Genomic DNA, 14,290 nt, shown 5'->3' with positions numbered 1-14,290 from the left:
TATTTGACTATACTTTACGTTTAGTTATTTGCAATAGGTCAAAAAACCATCATATCGATACTTATTTCCATTAATTAATATCCAGACTCGTTCTGTCAAATCACAAGATGAAATTGTATTTTTATATTTTGAGAAACTATAAAATTTCAGTTTGTTTTGACGCTGACGCGAAAAATAAAGTGTGACTTGAATCACGTGTCGAATTCTCGCCCACGGATTTAACAGTTGGTTCCAGATAATCATCGAAATAGTTCAGAAAGTAACATTGCGAATATAATTAGACTGTATAACGTTCGGTTCACTCTAAAAAGAAATAGAACTTTGGAATTGTTACGTAGCAGAATTCCCAGTTTTCGACTATAAATAGTCTTACGTCGATAGAATTTGGAGAGAACATGCTGGAATGAAGTTTGGTATATATTCTGCGAGCAGGTTAATATTTATTTTCTAGTTAAAATAGAGTGTGAGATAGTACTATGTTAAAAAAACAGTAAAAATCCTAGTGCGTTCATTCTTTGTTTTTGTTCAAACTCAAAAACCGTCCTCGAGGGGACATTTTTTAAGCTATTGGGAAGATCAAATTATATCGTAATCCCACCAGTTTAAGAATTACTTCAAAGGTTAGAAAAATTGTGCCTTCAAAGGTTTGTAATGTCGAGAAAATATCGATATATCGATTTTTTTGTTGACCGATATTTTTCGGCAATTTTACAAAAGAGGAAATTAAAAACATCTTCTAAACACTTTAATAATATATCTTTAAAATTAAATACCAAAAATCATCGATACTTTTTATAATGCTTAAAAAATATCTTTAATATTAGGGACGTCGAAAGAATATCGATAATTTTTTTGGGCCGATATAACAGTATTTTTGTATATTTCTCTCCGGCCAATATCTCCATTTTAGGTATCTAGAGTGATAAATTTGGAAGAATAAATAACCAGTACTATTATTTAATCACAGTACTCAAGAAAAAGCGAAAATATTTTAAAATTCTGATCTAATATCAGTGTAAATTTTTATATTTTTTTTTTTGAATTTCCTAGATTTCTTTAGATATTAATTTTATAAAATATAAATACCACTGCACAATTATGCTGACATGACATGATTTATTACAATTTATTATATTTATGGCATTGATAGTGTTTCATTACATATATAGAAAAAACGTTAAATTGTTACACAATAAAATAATGTTTAAACGCTTAAACTTGACTTTTCATAAAAAAATGCTTTAAGATATAAAAGAACCATAATCATTAATATGTTTTCATGGCAATTAATAAATGAAACTATTTATTTCTCTATAAGCAAATATTTCAGCAATAAGTTATTATTAATTGAATTGGTTTTAGTGAAATATATTGTTTAAATAATCACCGCTGTGGTTAATGTTCTGATAACAAATCGGCGAAGTACTCTTATTTTTATTTAGTTACATGTGATCCAGGTAATTTAACCTTAATTTAATTATAAAGCAAGGATATAAAAAATAACTTCTTCAATATTCCGGTGTTCCTTCATACGTTCATAGTAATGATAAACAAGCAAAGTCATTTAAATATATACGTCATAGAGCGTGCTAAACCAAATATTGGATACTTACATTAAATTCACCTTTTCTGGGCGTAGAAATTTTTAACGCCTTTAGGCCCCGCAGAGGAAGAGTTGAGTGTTTTTAACGCCCAACCTGGAAAAAGAACAAAATATTAGTATTAAGCTTCCAAAATATGTTACTAAAATATTAATATAGTTGAGTGTTTATTTAAAAGTTTCAAGAGGGTTAACAATTTCATGAGAGATGGTAGAAGCCATTTTGCGTTTTCTTAACATTTGTTTATTAACAAATACTGTATCGTTATCTTCACATAAACATAATTTTTCAAAAAGTGATATTTTAATTCAAACTAGTAAAATTAATGTAAATGAAGCTATAAATAAAGTTATTATCTCGAAACCACCATATTATTCCCATATATTTCCGTTGAACTTATGGCTATTCATTATATTTAAAAATCTCTTCGAGGATATCATTATTAGTTTTGAATTAAATCAAATTCAACAATTAAAAAATATATTTAGTCTCCTTATTACCAATAAGGGTTTTATCTGGACCTACTGTTTAACGTGGGCTCCAAACCACGGTCCTCGGCACTAAGCCTACCGACTAGCGAGTGAGCAACTTAGAAATCATCCCAAAAGACATCCGGTCTTACCTAGCCTGGTTACTAGCGTGATTGGGATCATTTTCGTAGTCGGATTTTACACTCTTGTCTAGGACAATCACAAATATTAAACAATCACAAACATAAATTTACGACCATGCCCCAGCAGTATTCGAACCCACGGCTATCGCAACAGTAGGAGGACCGTCCTGTCGCCTTTACCAGTGGGCCACCAAGCCGGCAATTTAACAATTATTGTGAAAAGGAAATCAAGTTTGAAAAATAATTCCGTCTTATTATTTTTTAATCACAATAATAGTTATTAAGGAGGTTTTTATTTCGTTCCCAGGATATCTAACTTATTTAAAATACGAAATTAAAAAAAATTATAAATAATATATAAACCAGACCCTCATTATCATTGTGTACCATTTATCCTTGTATTTTATGAAGCCAAGCATAGAAAATTTTAAAATACACACATAACGTATAAATAATTATACAAAATGACAGCCGGTGGATGAAAATCGAATCTAGTAGACCAAGGTGAAATAAAATTAGTCCCGATACAAAAACATTTCCAGGAAAAGCTATTACTGTTTCGCAGCCGCTTCGTGTGGTGAATACCGTACAGTAAATATTTAATTCTCCACTGGCGGCAACAATAAGGCTCCGATATAAGTGGAATTACTTCGTATCGATCTGAAAAAATTTAAATGTGTCAACGACCTCCTTCTCTTTCCTATCCTCGACGTCTGATTTTGTCCACGCACCATCCAAAATCTAACGGCTAATTTATTGAAGACACCTGAAGAGGACTGGGTAATATGAAAATTAATAAATATCATCAGATATTCCATGATACCGAAATATATAATCAAGTTACCCATGATAAAAAAAAAACAACCGCTCGCCTATTAAAATGTTATTCAGTTTATTATCCTATTTTCGAATCCTTTAATTTTATCACGACCTCGGACCCCGAATATGAATACGAAATTAATAAATACCATCGAATATTACTATATCGATACCCACAGCGAAGTTTTTAAACGCTAAAATCCGCGGCGAAAAAAAAAACAACAGCTCGCGTATCAACTGTTATTCAGACGTTATCCTATTTTCGAATCCTTTAATTTAATCGTGACCTTGGACGACGAATTATTGCGTGTTAGATGATCCTCGCAAAGGTCGCGTTATGTAAAGGAGCCTTCTGAAATGGTATTTTCCAGAAGATGGCGATTGCGTCAGGATCATGATATGCCGGTTTCGAAAACAGATAAGTCTCTAGAGGAATATTAAAAGGATACTGCGCGCGCACGAAAAACAACCGAACAACTGCGCGTTACTTTCGCAAGGATCAGGATCGGAATTGCAAATTCATCGCTAGGATAACCTCGTGATTTTTACGACCGCCTTTAGAATATTGATAATACGTTCGGTTAGTTAAAAATATGTTTATCGGTAAGATTGACTTGGTATATATGTTGATAAAATGTCACAATATTTTTATGAAATGAGATATTTTAGAAATATCGATAATCGATACATTTATCAATCTGAATATTTTATATATTTGTTTAACCGTCATAAATATTTTCTACTATCCGATTATTATTATTAATATTTTAAAATTACATTTTCTACTAGCATTTTAGACACTAACGGCTTGAAGAAATGACGACTTAAAATGTATATTTTAACAAATATATTTTATATTTATTTGAAAAATGTAATTATTTTCCTGATTTCAAAACAAAAATGTATTTTGATTGGAAAGCTAGATCACGAATATTTCTTGTTATTAGTATATAGATAATTGAAATATGTCTTACTTATACATATATTTTAAAATAAAAGATTATTCAAACTCTATATTCACTTAACTTTCACAAAACCAACCTTTGGACTTACACGTGGTATTACGCGTATCTTGATTACAAATTAAAACCTTTTACAACTATGGGTTTATCTGGACTAAAGTTTAACGTGGGCTCGAACCACGGTCCCCAGCATTAAGCCTACCGACTGGCGAGTGACCAACTTTAGAAATCATCCCAGAAGACATCCGGTCTTACCCAGCCTGGTTACTGGCGTGACTGGGATCAATTTCCTTGTCGGATTTTACACTCTTGCCTAGAACATTCACACGTATTAAACAATCACACACATACATTTACGACCATGCCACAGCAGGATTCGAACCCGCGGCTATCGCAACAGTATGAGGATCGTCCCATCGCTTTTACCACTGCGCCACCAATCCGGCGTGAACTAATTCTATTGGATTTACAATTTTTTTGTGTAATATTTAGTGCTTAAATGTTTTACATTAAATTTCATTATTATTAGTTTTATATTATAAAAGTTTGGATAGAAAAAGTAATTTAAATTTATTTTAATCAATGAAAAAAAAATTATTTGGACTTTCACGAAGAACTAGCTTTGCAATTATAATTACACACTTCTAAAATATTTCTTAGAATTTTCAGAAATAAATATTTATTGATAACATATTGTTTAAATAATATAATCGATAAATATTTATGAATTTTAACCTTTATTAGGACATCTTATCAAAATTAATTAATCTTTTCGGAAATATCTTGTTAAAATTCATTTTGAAAAGGTTAAAAATGAGATTAATTTTATTCCTTCAAAGTTCAAAAATAACAATATAACTATATTTATTAGCTATGTATTTAACAGAGAACTAGTTTTAGAATTATAATAACCTTGTGAATAATTTGGTCTCATTAAAACGATTTATTCCTAGTTTCTTGATATATTAAGCTTCTCTTAATTCTTAATAACAAATTCGATTGAATTATACATTTTTCCGAAATAATTTTTTAACAGTCAATATTCGCATTAAAAGAAACAAATAAATAAAGTACAAGGAAATTACTACATTTTCTTTATAAGAATCTTTCAATTTCATCAAATTCTCTAAAACAAATTAAATTCCAAAAAAAAATGCAAAAAATATATAATAAAATATTTGTTTAAAAAACACAGTTTTATAATTCAAATTTTATGTTTTTTTATAATTATATTATATATTTTTTATAATTATATTATATTATATATTTATAATATTTTTTTTATAACAAATATAGTAGTAGTAGTATTATTATTTAGTTTCTTGAAAAATATAATTTTAACAACACCATAAATATTTATAATTCTTTGATTTAAAATTACGAGAGGTGATTTTGGCGTATTTTTATGAACAAAAACAATTTTTTTCTACAATGTTACAAAATTAAATATTTTTCTTATTAGGCTAACATAAGTTTAGAAATTATTACTCTTTTTCTTATATGTAAATTTATCTTTTTTAAACTTTATTAAAACAAATTATCTTCAGTAAAATTACTAATTTTCTAAATAGAAGCAGCCTTATTCTAATTCTAATTTTATATAGGAAATAATTTGTTATAAAAGAAGTATTACTTGTTAATCATTAATTTATTATTAATGAAAATATATGTTTTTGTCTTAATTAAGAATATATATTATTACTACTAGTTATAATAGTAATAATATATATATAACATATATAAATATATATAACAACACTATAAATAATTATAATCCTTTAGATTAAAAATATTTGATGATTGGTGATTTTCGCGGGTTTTTATAAACCAAAATAAATATTTCCCAGACATATTAAAATATGTTAGTTATTATGGTAAAGATATTTGTTTGTACTAAAGCAGCATTAAACAATGTGAACGGAAATTTTTAAGGAAAATGGGGTCAAACTGGCGAAAAATCGCAAATATCAATTCGCACGCCTCTGTACCGTCTCCGTTCTGTCGCCTGACGTCACGGGGGCCCACCGACAAGCCTCAACAAGTCTACGAATCGACCACCAAGACGGTCAAGGTCGTTTCTCTAGGCCGGATTTAGCCGGATCCAGAATTGCGGGAATTTCCGCTGGCAATGTCACCACCCGATCAGATCAGATAAAAATGGTACGAGATACTATTAATATGGAGATTAGACCGAAATTAGATACGATATCGGGTAGAAAAACACGCAAAATCTCTTAATCCATCTCGCAATATGTTTGTTAACGTCTGAAGCTGATAAGATAACGACGAAAACGTATGTTTGTAATAGGGTATTGGCAAAAAAATTTTTTTTAATAGTTGAAACATATTGTGCAATAGTGAAAATAAATTATTTTTCCGGTATTAAGAGAAAATGGGGACTTACTCTAATGTCGCTTGTGTGCTCTAGTCGCCGTGGAAGCCTTTTGTTATAACACAACACAATAAAATCAAATAATAAACCGAAAACTTGTGTTTCGAGGAGAGCGCGGAGAAACCAAAATATTTATATTCTCGCGGTACCGGGCTCAATGTAGTCTTTTTAAGGACTACAGCGTTAAAACACATCCAACAAGCTACACGATCGCTGAGGTAATGACGTGTTTTTTCCCCCCAGTTGAACTAGCGAAAATTGGCGGTGCGAGGGCGCTGTCCGCGTCGCCGCGATCTAATTGGTCGGGGTTACGTCACGCGGAACCAATGCCGCCTTTCGTATGATAGTGTGATTGTCTGACTCATCGCGTAAAGCGAGAGGACAAGAGAGAAGCTCGCAGGACCTGCTATTGCCGAATTTCGAAGCCGTCGACTTGTTCTGGAAGGATTCGGTGGACTTTCACCTGATCTAGAGACGGTTTTTGGGGCAATGCGACGCCTGTGATATAATGACTTTGCGGGTTTTTAAGGAGCCTGTGCCTATTTTAAATTCTGGATTCTATTTTGGGGATTGTTCGCGGTTATTCCCATACATATCTATTTTCGTACGACATCAATATAATCAGGCGCCCTGTTTTATTTGTTTTGGTGAACTGCTCATTACGTATCCCACATATATTGGTTTTAATCGAAACAAATGACAGCTAACATTTTTTCCCATAGCTCTTTGAGGAAGGGTGGTGAAATAATGAATTATTGCTGTGTCCTACGAGAGTAAAAAATTATGCTCAGCTATATTTTTAGATGTAGCACAAGCCTTCGATAAGGTTTGGCATGAAGGCCTTGTTCATAAACCACAGAAAATGTTTCCAAAACAAACGTACTAAAATCGTACATTACAGCCAGAATATTTGAGTTAAACAAGGAGTTTGTTTTGTTTTCTATAAAATTGTTTTATTATACTGTCTTTGAGCTTTTTTTATTGCGCGCTTTTTCCACGTCGACAATATGACAAAAATTGTTGTCAAATGTTTAAAAAAATAAATTAAAAACCCTTCAATTGTACAGTCCATAATGATCTTTCAGATAAAATATTAAAAGTAATAACAAGGTGCGCTATATAGTTTTGGGTATATGAGGCAAAGACTAAATTTGCTTTCAGTATAAGAAAACAAAAAGACACAATATTTATATTTTATAGACATATTCATTTTTATATTATATTTATATTACATTTATTGTTATAGATTATATTTATATTTATTTTTACATATTATGTTTTTATTTATGTTTAATTGAATTTTATTTAATAAATTTATTTCAGAAAAAAAAGTTTTTATTTAAATTTGGTTGGCCAATTAAACATGACGTCAAGGCTGTCACGTGCCAAACATTAGTAATGAGCCAATCAAATGTCTTCACAGTAAAATATTTTTCTTGCAGGTGAAACATAATGGAGATTTAAATTGACCAATCAAATTACCCGAATGGCCAAATATGGCGCCCTCTGGATGTTGGGCATAGCAAAACTTTTCGCCAGAGTCCCCTGTTGAGTTACATCTCTATTACTCTGTTCGGATGTTATTTTTGCGTAGTTATATGTTATCTGGCCACAAATATTTTTAACGTTCGTCGGTCTCTGCCTGTTAACTTTGGTTTCTGTCCATCATTTGATTTTGTGGATGCTGTCTGTGAAATGTTATATAATTAAGCTGTTTTCAAAAAATGGTACATACAATGGAAAAATAGGTAGTTTTAACTAGATAATTTTCTCACGATGATAATAACTCTATTACATTAATCAATATTTTGACATTGTAATTGTCTTATCAATTAGAAACCGGACCTCACTATCATTTTTCTATAGTGAAATAGACCTATAAACTTTCTGTTCTACTAATAATCAACACAGTATTAATTAAACAAAATTATGATTATATAACCGAGGAAAAACGTGATTTCTCCAGTTTTCAAGGTGACATGCGAACCGACATCTATAGAGGAATCTCGACTGTGACGCAATACTTTCTCCCGAGCCGAACAATCGCCATGCTCTCATAGTAACAGGATCCTCGAGATAATAGTCGAGCCGCCGTGAATCAGAATTACTTAACGCGAAACAATTCATCGCATGATTTTGACTGCATGTATGTTATTGTTATTAATAATATTGGGGTAGGCGTGAAAACCGGGGAGATACGGCAACGTCGGTGCCGGCTAACTTTTGCGGTCGATTCCTGGAATTACCCATGCGAATGGCTCGGTTTTTAGGAGCTCGCAGCAATGATTAATCCGCTGGAATCGTTCTTATATCTTTAATATACGGCCTTCGTTATTTTTTTTTATGTAAATATCAATGAACGGGTTCTGATTTTCCCCGTTTCCGATTATTTTCCTGTTGTTTTAGAAGCGTTGCAGTGGTGGAGAACAACAAATATAAGTCCATATATAAAAATATTCAATTTTGTAAATATTATAATAATTTAGACTTCATTTCAATGATTTTGAACTTCTTTTTTTTGTCAAATGATAAGCCTACCGACTGGACTAACTAAGAAATCATCACAGAACACATTCGGTCTTACCCAGCATTTGCTGGCATGGCTGGGACCATTTTCCTTGTCGGATTTTGCGTTATTTTCTCGGACAATCATAAATATTAAACAATCACAAACATAAAATTACGACCATGCCTCAGCAGGATTTGAACCCACGACTATCACAACAGTAGGTGGCCTGCCCTGTCAGATTGACCACTGCGTGTATTTAAAATACAAAATACAATATTTTAACTATTTTTATTTAAAATTACAAAATACAATTAATACAAGGCGTTAGGTTATGTGAAAGGAATATAACTAATCCAGTCTATATCGAAAAAAGATATCGATATATCGGAGAAAAATATATCGACAACCAGGAAAATATCCATATGTTACAAAAATATATCAGATATATATACAGATCTTAATGGGCACACATTTATATTATTTTATATGAACATATATTTAGATAGCATTCAAACATGCTAAGCATTTTGATTTTATTGTTTAGAAAGTTGACTAACTAACTCAATTTTTAATATATGTCGTTGATCACCGACCCTGTCCGAAAAAACAATAAAACTATAATATTCTTTACTAGTACTGCTACTCCTGTTACTCTCAGATATTATTATTCGAAAACTTTTCGTACTAAATATTTAATAAATATTTAATAAAATTATTTTTTCCGTGTCATTTGAAGCCAATGGTAGTAAAACCCTAGAATATAGAGAGAGATTTACTATTAAGCTGATTTTATTGAAATTTAGCATACTTCATCCAGGTATGATTGCCCGATTATTAATTAATACATTCATAATATCACCCCTTATTTTTTAAGGCAATAATTCAAATATCTCGCATTCTAGTATTTCATTTAATCTTGAGCTAAACTACTTGCAAAAATGTATATTTTTTGGTTTAGTTATTGTTAAGGTCTCGAAGGTAAAAGATAATATTATCAAAAAGATCCTGCCTAGATAAAAAGCATAATCAAGATGTTTGCTGTTATACTAATGTGATTATGTCGGTTTATATGTCATTGTTTGAGCGTTTATTCTTGACCAATGGAGGAAATAAAAAAGAAATAAATATTTGAATAATTACATGTTTTTCCTTTTTCCTGAACCTATTTTTTTATCTTTAGAAACTTAGACAAAAAACAACAAGCTTTGGAAGTAGAAAAAAGAGTATTATCAGGGCCCTAACAATACTAACAGCAGCAGGTGCAACTAAAGCTTATTATCACGTCTCAGAACTAGTCACTGCAAAGTGACCCATGAGTTTCTCATTAAGGGAAGGAGTCCATCACTGTGTCCTCACTGTTTATCAGTCACATTAACCGAATGCCAAAGATATAACTAGCAAGGACGGTTGGTCAACTTGGGAGAGACGATGGACCAGTGTCTTAAGAGACCTGGACAAGCTGATTAATTTTCTAACCGTAACAGGATTACTACTAGAAATATAATAGGGTGCATCTATGTAATATTATGCATGTTCGATTACATTTTTTGTTTCTTGTATCTTTATCATTGTCATGGGTTGTGCGACCATTTTACTGTAGCACTTTTATAATCATGCATCTGTTGCTTTTACATATTTTGTTTGTCATCTTGGAATATGTACTCCTTATCCTACACATTTAACTCTAGGCTTTTAATTCCTATTTCTAATTCCTAATTCTAGACCATGTATTTATATTGTTCTTTGCATTCTATACTTCTAATAACATTGTATATTTTAACTGATGTATTGTATATTGTAAATGTGTAAACAGTACACTAAATAGTCCCTAAATAGTTCAGGAGGCTGATTGGTCTATTATATTTAAATATATGAATACATTTTATGATAATAATAAAGATAGAAATTTTCATTGAGTTTAGCGTAAAATAAAAATCATTATTACGATGCTTTATTTAAGTTTAATAAAATCGTACAAATATTATTAATTTGTTGTTACTAAGGTAACTAGAAATTGTATTTGTTAAAATATCGACGACAATATCACTTTTAATAAATTCCCATTTTAAAAAAACCGCTCTAACCACAACTTCCTATGATGATCTCATCAGAGCTGCTCGTACGATGCATACCCTTCTCGTTATATATAAATTTGTTAAAAAGACGTCAGCAAAATCGGATGAACAGAAAACCGCAACCGTTGACTTTTTTTTCCATTAGTTGGTGTTATAAAATTGTTCTCTGGTAGGAAGTGTGCATATATATAATTTATTGTGAAATGCCGGATATGGCGCATCTTATTAATTTTAATTGTCAATTACGGAAACACCTACAGATTATTTATTCAGTTCAATGTATTAATGAGTAATGAGGTTTTTGCAACGTCACTAAGTATTAGGTCGTTGAATTCGTTCTCCAAAGCCCAATCTCTCGCTAATTTCATACCAACTGAATGATATAAAATCTACAATAGTCTATATCTACAAATATCTCTAAAATCAAAAATATGATCTTGAATTCACTGAAAAAAAAAACGTCCTCATACGAAGCGGGTAACAAATTAATATCAGCTTGATGTTAGCTCTATCAGAGATTAAATGCATAAAAACAGTGAGTGATTGGATTTTCAATACAAACATAATTTAATACAATTATTTCAAAGGAAACTGTTAGAGTCTATATCGAAGATGTTAAATGGAACTTCCAGATATTGCTTTGAAAAGAATAAAACTTTTAAAAGCATATAATAAAATAAAGGAAGACTTATTATTTCAGTTTATGTATTTAGATGGCACATGGATATTTCAGAATGGGACCAATATACCCAACGGTCACTCATGAGAAGATGATAAAAAAAGTTGATAGAAAAAAGCAAATTTTCGAATAGCAATTTATTAGACTTTACAAGTCCTAAAATGTATTAATAATTCATTGCAGATATGTTGTATTTTGTGCTGAAAATAGGAATGGTTAATAACACATTCGGTTTGGATGAACTCGATGATTGAAGAAGGAGTCGCCAAATTGGGAACAAATGTTAGATAGATTGGAAATTAATAGCTTACTTATTCACTTGAATGAAACTTTCTGAATCTGATATGATTCAATGCTGTCAATTTCTAAGACTGGTTGATGAGAATGGAAACAAGTAAAGGTGAGTATATAATTAATTTATGATAACTATAGGAGATGTTATTGTAGAGTGTAACAGATTTATGTGTGTAATTGTGCAGAATATACATGAGCATTTGGTCAAAATGTGCCAGGAGAGAAAGAATAGTACCTGTTATGCAAATATGGTAAATGTATATAGGTATTAATAGAACAAATAAAGAAGATATACAGTGATATCAAAATGTCTTTACAAAGAAACACTATACCAAAGGACACAAGAACAAAGCGTAAAGGGTAAATATGCTCTCTAATAAAGGTAAAACATATTACTTGGATATACAATTGTTAGTTAGGTAGATTAGGCCCCCAGTGGATACCACTACTAGCGCATTAACTCTTAGATGCTATGGAAAAGAGTTCAATGTAAATATATTCAAACCCAACCCTAACCTACAAACTATTACAACTGTGTACTTAATTGTACCTTTGTACAATTAAGTACACAGTTTCAGAAGACAAAAGTCATTTGATAATATATGCATTATATTCACTATAATGTTAAAATAAATTATATATGACTAGAGTATTTTTATTTCATTGTTTTATTTAGATTAGAAATTTGTTGTATGTGAAAACCAAAGTGAACGATAACCGAACAAACTCAAAGTTGATACATACAAAATGATATGTACAAAATAACTTTTATTAGACTGTAAAACTCACGTGTGCTTTACAAGTTTGATGATCAGAATATTAATAGTGCACATGACATTCTAGAATATATTAACGTTAGCGTAGCGTCAACCTCTGCATTATAATTTGCGAATGCTACTACGGCGGAAACATCAAAACAAGATGACTTGCACCATCTGTCAAATTACAGTTAACTCTATAAAGAGTTCTAAATAAATCATTCAGAAAACATCTACAAATCCTAGTCATTTTTGAAAAAAATATATTTAATTCGGTTCTTATCAGTTGTCTCGCTTATACTTTGATCACTAGATCGATGGATTAAACGAGTTGTTTGTCCTTTTTTTAATCTTAATAATCTTGACACCCGATTCTGTGCAGTTTTATGACACATGTTTCTTTGAATTAGATGTTTACGATATAAAATCTACTGATAATCATTGATAATTGATACGAAACATATATATTCCATTATCCTTAAATTTATTGAAATTAAATATATTATGTAATAGTCTTTAATAGACTAATTTTTTATAAAATTTCAAAAACTTGCAGGAGAGAAAAATCATGTAACTATAGGCACATGAAACATAAAAAGGACTTATGATAATTGAGGATAAAAAAATAACAGAAAATGGCAGGTGTGAAGTAATAAAGTAATGAAGAAGGTGGAAGGAAAAGGTGTAAGTAATAAAATTGTGAGAAAATTATTCAAGAATTATACAGGAAATACTCCAATGATATCATTGAAGAATCTTCAAAACCCAATCAGGACTTTTAAGCAACCCTTTTTGTAATGTTAATGAATGAAATAATAAAAAATTATAAAATAGACAAAACAAGATATAACAACATAAATAGGGTATAAAAACATGGGAAAATGGAAATATCTATAAGAGGCTTTGCAATTGATAGATCAAAACATCTATAAATCTTAAACATATGAAATAGGATATTAAGAGATTATGGAATGATAATGAGTGATGGGATAGCCAGAAGTATCAAATATAAAAATTGAAGGTGTATAAATGTAATAAGTATCTGTAATAAGGCTTTTAAATATCTGCGTGTAGAAATCGAAAATAGCGGAAGTCAGAAGATGGAAGTGAACGCCAGAATTCGAAAAATTATAAATTAGTACTTCGTTATTAATATCAAATTCATTTACAACAATGTTCTACAAAAGATGTTTGTGATTATATGTTTATATACGATGATACACATTGTATGATGTATTTCCATGCTGCTAAACTCTTTGTCAAAGGGTACTATATCAGGTTTCATTTTACAAATAAATTTTCGACTTGTTATTTGCTTATGTCTTTTTAAAAGATAATACAAGTTAATTAAATTGCACAATAATGCTATGTATATAGAGAAATGGAGCTTTAACGTTATGGGAAATTTTTTGTTGAAAAGTATTTGTTGATAATGTTAAAAATCCCAAACTGACTGAATCAACTAAATCAAAAAAATATATAATCGTTACAGCGTGTTTTGTTGTTGTAAATTGAGATATGTTTATTCATATTAATAATCATATAAAATATCAAATATTTATTTTTTAATTTTAGAAATTAATCCCTG

General features: G+C 30.3%; 1 protein-coding gene across 2 annotated transcripts in view; it reads right to left on the bottom strand.

Annotated features, from left to right (window-relative positions):
- LOC143191378 (uncharacterized) overlaps positions 1–14,290 on the bottom strand; it is a 43,778-nt gene that overhangs the window by 9,341 nt on the left and 20,147 nt on the right. The window contains exons 1-2 of one of the 2 annotated variants that reach the window (XM_076396393.1): positions 6,400–6,617; positions 1,614–1,697 (exon numbers count right to left, since the gene is read on the bottom strand). The gene's annotated coding sequence lies outside the window, so the exon portion shown is untranslated. Of the gene's footprint in view, positions 1–1,613; positions 1,698–6,399; positions 6,618–14,290 lie in introns of those variants that run through there. The other variant, XM_076396402.1, reaches the window with a different exon arrangement.

The sequence above is a fragment of the Rhynchophorus ferrugineus genome, unplaced genomic scaffold (assembly GCF_030347505.1).
Source record: "Rhynchophorus ferrugineus isolate W39M unplaced genomic scaffold, kcgeb_rfMv2 rfM1, whole genome shotgun sequence".
NCBI lineage: Eukaryota > Metazoa > Arthropoda > Insecta > Coleoptera > Curculionidae > Rhynchophorus > Rhynchophorus ferrugineus.
The sequence above is the reverse complement of the archived record's forward strand: the minus strand, read 5'-3'. Positions and strand labels throughout refer to the sequence as shown.